General features: G+C 50.4%; 1 pseudogene across 1 annotated transcript; it reads right to left on the bottom strand.

The window, feature by feature from the left end:
* Nucleotides 1-1,389: 1,389 nt before the first annotated feature.
* LOC309643489 (small ribosomal subunit protein eS19 pseudogene) lies at nt 1,390-6,062 on the bottom strand (annotated as a pseudogene). Its single transcript has 2 exons — nt 5,953-6,062; nt 1,390-2,071 (listed from the first exon to the last, which is right to left on the bottom strand). The product of its transcript is annotated as a small ribosomal subunit protein eS19 pseudogene (transcript).
* Between the last annotated feature and the right edge of the window lie 253 nt (nt 6,063-6,315).

The following is a 6,315-nucleotide window of genomic DNA, read 5'->3' as shown; positions in this document are numbered from 1 at the left end:
CCTTCTCCAGACCTATTTCTTCAATCAAGAAATGGGGCCAATAGGACGAGTGCCGAAGGGCTGAGGGGATCATACCAGCTAGTATCACGGGAATCCTGGGTAACTGGTACCTCTCTCCTCTGCAGCCAAGGGCTGGCCCCCAGGTTCTGAGATTCTTTCTGGTAACACACATGACATATTTCTCAAACTCTTCAAAATTTACCTCCGCTTTGATTGGGGCCATAGGTTGGGGTTCTTAGTTCCTTAAGGCGGCTGCTTGCTGTTTATTTGTTCCAGTTTCATCTCGTGAGCTGCCAGCTCCCTAGCCAGGCAAAACACAGGACCCCCTCCCGTCACCTGGCTGTCCCATCCTGTACCTCTGGAAGGCACACTCGGAAGGGATGCTCCCTGGCCGGGGGAGACATTTGGTACCCTCCCGTCTGCCAGCCATGCTCCACATAGGCGGCCTCTGATGCGAAAGCCCCTTCCCTGGGGTCTGAGCAGAGGGGGTGGGCACAGTGCGGAGACCCAGAGCCCAGGCTCTGGAGCCCACGGTCGGGCTGCAGATCCTCGCTCGTGCCTCCACATGTTGACTGTGTCCACGCGTTCCCGGGGAAGGAGGAGTGTAACCGTATCCCCCGCTGCCCTGGGTGAGCCGCAGGGGAGGGTGGGTGTCTGCACCTGGGACCCAGCTAAGAACAGCTGTGCAGGAGCGCAGGGCTCCTCTCCGTGCTCTGCTGCTGACTTCGGGAACTTTCTGCTGTTACCACGGTCCCTGCAGCACTATGGAGATGCAGTGTGCAGACCTCCTGTTGGTCCCTCACAAGGGGGAGCTTGCTCTGTCAGTCAATCTCCGGACCTCAGAAGATGCCCAGCTGCCCTAACTAGAGTCTAGGGGTGAGCAGGGCCAGCAGCGAACCTCCTTAGCCACAGTGTGGGCTCTGCACTGAATTTTTGGCCTGTATTATCTCATTTAATTTGGGAAGGGATGGAAGTATTTAATGCGGATGACACAAGGTTATCTATATCTGTAAGAAATAAGAGCTCTTAAAAATTGACAGTAAAGGTCAATAGAAACCAACCAATAGAAAATGGGCAAAGGATACAAATAGACAATTCTCGTTTAAGTGCAAATCAGACTAGCCAATACACGTCTGAAAAGAGGCTCAGAAGTATGAATAGGGAATTGCAAATTAAAGTAACAATGAGAGGCGTTGTTTACCTCTCAGAGTGGCTAAAATTTCGATGATTCCATTTTGTAAAAGAAACAATGTTCCTCCCCCCTCCCCCCGCCCCCATAGATGTGTATGTGGCAGGGTTTTCTCAACTCCGGCACTACTGACATTTAGGGCCAGATAATTCTTTTTTTTTTTTTTTTCTTAATGAATAAGGCAGCTTATTAACCCAGCATCATTTGTCGTAATGCTTCTTGTTGGCAGCTGCCACCTGTCCAGTGATTCTGTCCAGATCTCTCTGTCCCGAACATGTCAGTTTGCAGCCCCCATCTTGGTCCTTTCCCACCACCTTCAGCCCCTCTGGGGCTCAGAGGACCTGGCGGGCCCCGCTCTTGGAGCCCGTGCTGAAATGGCTGGGCAGGACACTTTCTCTGCCGTCCCCCCAGAGATCTCGGTCATGGAGCCGCCCCAGCGCCACGCCGGAGGGACAGGTGCAGTGCTGTGGAGCAGCTCGTGTGTAGAGCCACAGGGCGTGAGCTCTTTGTGCTTGGCCAGCTTGACTGTGTCCACCCATTCAGGGCCTTTCAAGCTTCCCGGACTTTCTGAGGAAGGCTGCCAGAACTCTGACGAACTCCCGCTGGTTCACGTCTTTTACAGTAACTCCAGGCGTCGTGGGCCCTCCACACTGCCAGCCAGGGGAAAGGAGGGGACAATTCTTGATTGCAGGGGCTGTCCTTGTATTGTAGGGTATGTAGCAGCATCTCTGGCCTCTACCCACTAGATGACAGTCGCACACCCCCTGCTCTCCAGTTGTGATGACCAAGGACGACACTGCCAAATGTCCAGGGGGCAAAACTGTCCCCCACCTCTGCTTGAAAACCACTTGGTATATAGGTAAACATTTATAGCTGCGTATGCTTTAATGAACACTTATTTAATTTTAATCACTATTTTACAGATAAGGAAACTGAGGCACACAGAGGCCAAGTAACTGTCAGCTGAGGACCTGAGATTCCAAGAGGAGTCTGATTTCATAGCTCAGTTTCTTGCCTGAATTGCAGCCACGCTGCTCAACTACATTTTTGAGGTTCGACTGGTTGAATGTACCGGGACTTCAGATTCACGTTTCCAGGCAAGAACCACGGGTCAGGGAAGGGGAACCCAGGCCTGTGGTGTCTGAAACTGTCACATATGAGGCCACAGCCCCAGGGCTGGCTTGGCTCCCTGAGATGACAGTGCTGGGCGGCCAGTCCAAAAAGCATCAGCCAGCAGGGCCGCCTGACCTCTGAGCAGGGCTGACCACCATTTGCAGAGAAAGGCCTAGAGGCTGAACCCCGGGGCTGGGGGGGAGAAGGTGGAGGAGCTTGGATGGGGCAGGTGCAGGAGGTGGGTGCTGATGACTGGACTCCTGATTCTTTCTCATTTCCCTCCCTTCTGGCCTCTGAGCACCCAAGTGCCTCCTCACTGTCCTTCCCACACTGCCCTCTCCCCAGAGCCCCGCTACAGCCAGCTGGGTGGGTAACAGCCCTACCGGGAGCGGCAGGGGAGGTGGGCGGGTGCATGTTCACATGATGCCTGGTGGCTTCCTCAACCTGTGGCCGGGTCACAGTGGGCTGAATTTCCCGTTGGCTCGTCTGTTTGGGGCCCTAGACCATGAGCTCTGTGAAGGCAGAGCCTGGGTAGTTCTTGCATCCTTGGGGGTCTGGTGCAGTGGGCATCAAGATTGGGTGGGTGCAGGATGAGGGAAGGAGGTGGGAGAGGGGCAATTGCTCAAGGGCTGAGCAGCTCCAGTGACACCCAAGCCCAGCCCTGGTGAGCTGAGGTGCTCAGCTCTGCCCCCTGGGACTAGGTTCTGGCCTTTCCCTGGATCTGTGAACAAAGCAGAGCTGTGAGGAGTTTTCAACTGAACAGGGCTCCTGATTACCTCTCCTGGGAGGAGACAAGAGCTGCTTAAAGAACTTGAGGCATGGTCCTCATTCAGTAATTCAAGCTTAGCTTCTTAAATGGAAACTTCTCTTGGAGCTGCTTCTAGAAACACTTGCTGGTTGTGTCCCCTCCTCCTGCCCCTGCAGGTCCCCTGCTGGTAGGAACGTGTAAGTTGAAAAAGCCGTTGCCCCTGATGTTCTGGGCTGGGAAGCAGCATCACCACCTCTTTCTTTGCTGAGCCCCCAGGTAGAGCTGATCAAGGCGTCCTTTGAACCCCACTGTATTCTTGGCACCATGAGAACTTTAGCACACACACGCACTCCTGCTTTCTGAAGACAGGGATCAGACCTTAAGATCTCTGTGGAGAAACCTGGCGTCCATGACTCACTTGTCGAGAAGTCAACACACCAATAGGAGGGGATAGTGGCCGTGACTCGGCACAACTTAGGGCTTATTCTAAGTCGGTGATTCTTAACCCTGCTCACATTAGACTCATGCCCCAGGCTCGTTAAATCAGAATCTCTGGGACAGTGGTCCTGTAATCACAGGTTTTATAAGCTCTCCAGGTGTTTCCAATGCGCAGAGTTGAGGACCTCCGTTCTAAGTGGACTTTGGCAAAAGGGGGGCTTGATGGTGTAGAAATATTGAAATTTTAGACTGTAGCTATTTTGGCGCTTGTGACTGAACTAAGAGCCCTATGTAAGCGAGGCAGGAGAAAGAAGATCACACCAGGTTTGGGATACCTGCCGAGTCCAGCAAATCCATCACCTGAACTGCGTGGCCGCAAACACGAGAGGCAACTGGTTCGCTCATGCTGCGGTCCAGCGCCACCCACTCATGAGTGGGTGAAGTCACAGAGCAGAGAAGTCACTGATGGATGACTTGTCACCTAGCCAGCTTTTGAGGACCAGTCTTTCCTATTTCAAGAGCATTCTCTGGACTCCTACAGCCCCCAAATCAATCGTAAACTCAAAATTTTAGGGTTGGCAAGCAACAAAGAGACACTTCTTAAGTGGTTCCTAATTCTCTGTAGGTGCAGACCACCTAAGGGCCCCAACATCTTATTGGGTCCTGCAACCCAAATCAAATCCACGATGAAATGCCACCTCACACCCATCAGGATGGCCAATATATATATATATGGTATTTCATCATGGATTTTATTATGTATATAAAACATATAAAACAAAACAGGAAATAACAAGTATTGGCAAGGGTGTGGAGAACCCTTGCGCACTGTTGGTAGGAATGTGAAACGGTTCAGTCACTGTGGAAAATAGTATGGCAGCTCTTCAAAACATTAAAATAGAACTGCTGTGTGATTCAACAATTCTACTTCTGGGTCTAAACCCAAAATAATTGAAAGCAGGTGCTTCAACAGATATTTGTACACCTATGTTCATAGCAGCATCATTCATAGGAGCCAAAAGGTGGAAGCAACCCCAAAGTCCACTGACAGGTAAACGGATAAACAAAATATGGTACATACATACAATGGAGTATTATTCAGCCTTAAAAACAGGGAAATTCTGACACATGCTACAACATAGATGAACATTGTGGATATTATGTTAAGTAAGCCAATCACAGAAGGACAAATACTGTATCATTCCACCTATATCAGGCAGTAGTCAGATTCAGAGACAGAAAGTAGGATGGTGGTTATCAAGGGCTGGTGGGAGGGAGGAATGGGGAGTTATCGTTGAATGGGTACAGTTTTAGTTTTGCGATGAAGGTAACTGTGATGGTTATGCAACAATGCAACTACTTAATGTCACTGCACTGCACACTTAAAAATGGTTAAGATGGTAAATTTTATGTTATTTTTACCAAAGTTAAAAAAAAACAAAAAACCCCACAGCCTAGTTCTGGGGTGGGCACACATGAAGGAGCCCACATTTTCACCAGAAGTGGTTTATCAGAGTAATGGCCTGTACCAGCTCTGAAAGGCCCAGGGAGGCCCATGGGAACCTACATGTATTTTGGCACCTGTATTTTGGGGGAAGGGGACAGACTGGGAATGGGACAGGGGGCTTTATCCATTCCTTGGTTTTCTTCTCGATTCAGGTAGAAAATGTCTCAAAGACTCACTGGGGTACCTGTGGGGATGCTGGTAGTGTTTTTGATGAGAATCTAGAGAGGGGAGATTTTTTAAAAATTTAACTGTTGTTAGAAGCAAGCAAGTAGGTAGAAATTGATACACGAAGGGGCAGGGTGGGGAGGGCATCCAGGAGCAGCGTCTGGTCCAGCACCTTGGGGTTCTGCAAGAACTCGTAGCTTCTGTGGAGTTTGGTAACCCCGCCAATCACAATCCATTCCACTTTGATTAAAAAAAAAAAAAAAAAGATCATTCAGGGGAATTCCCTGGCGGGCCAGTGGTTAGGACTCCGTGCTTTCACTGCTGAGGGTGTGGGCGCACTAAGATCCCATAAGCCACGTGGCACAGCCAAAATAATAAAAAAATTAAAAAAATAATAAAGAAATGAAGTTGGTAAATATTAAAAAAAAAAAAATCATGCAGCTTGATCTATTCTCTTCATCAGATTTGACTTGGACCTACTTGTGGCTCTCTCCAAAAATCAACTTTGCCCTCAGAGAGGAGCCTTTACAATACTGAGAATATTCCAAAGGACATGCCATCTTAAATGGCAAAGGAGGCCACCCCCAGAGGCTCTGAACAAAGAGTGGCACTGAAGTGAGCATGTAAATCCCATAGGGGAGAAAGGGAGTCCTGGTCTGCCAAGATGTGCAAGCCTGGAACGTCTGCTTACAAACCAGGGGTAGGTCTCCCAGGAGAGAAACACGCATAGAACGGAGCTGCCCAGGACACGCATGGATGCTCGGGCAGGAAGGGCAGGGGGCCGTCACCCACCTCCCAACGCAGGTCAGGGGTCTGATTTCAGCAAGCACGTCAGCCCTGCCCACGTCTGGGGCTCGCTTCTTCACCTCCGCACCCTCAGCTCCCAGGTGGGGCTGAGCCATGACACTCAAGTGCTTATGCCGAGCCCTAGGGCCAGGTAACCACATGCTTATTTGTCCAATGGGTACCTTGTGACCTCCTCTGAAGACCCTCTCCCACAGTCCAGTATGAGTGGAAATCATCAGGTTATACATTGGGCCTTTAACACCCAGAGTGCACATCTTCACCTGTGGTGCGGATTCCATCCTGACCCTTCTTCCTGCGCCCCTCAGAAGCTGTCCATAATCCTCTGTCCCCAAGCCCTGGTTGAACCCT

The sequence above is a fragment of the Balaenoptera physalus genome (genome assembly GCF_965194825.1).
Source record: "Balaenoptera physalus genome assembly, chromosome: 15".
Lineage (NCBI taxonomy): Eukaryota > Metazoa > Chordata > Mammalia > Artiodactyla > Balaenopteridae > Balaenoptera > Balaenoptera physalus.
The sequence above is the reverse complement of the archived record's forward strand: the minus strand, read 5'-3'. Positions and strand labels throughout refer to the sequence as shown.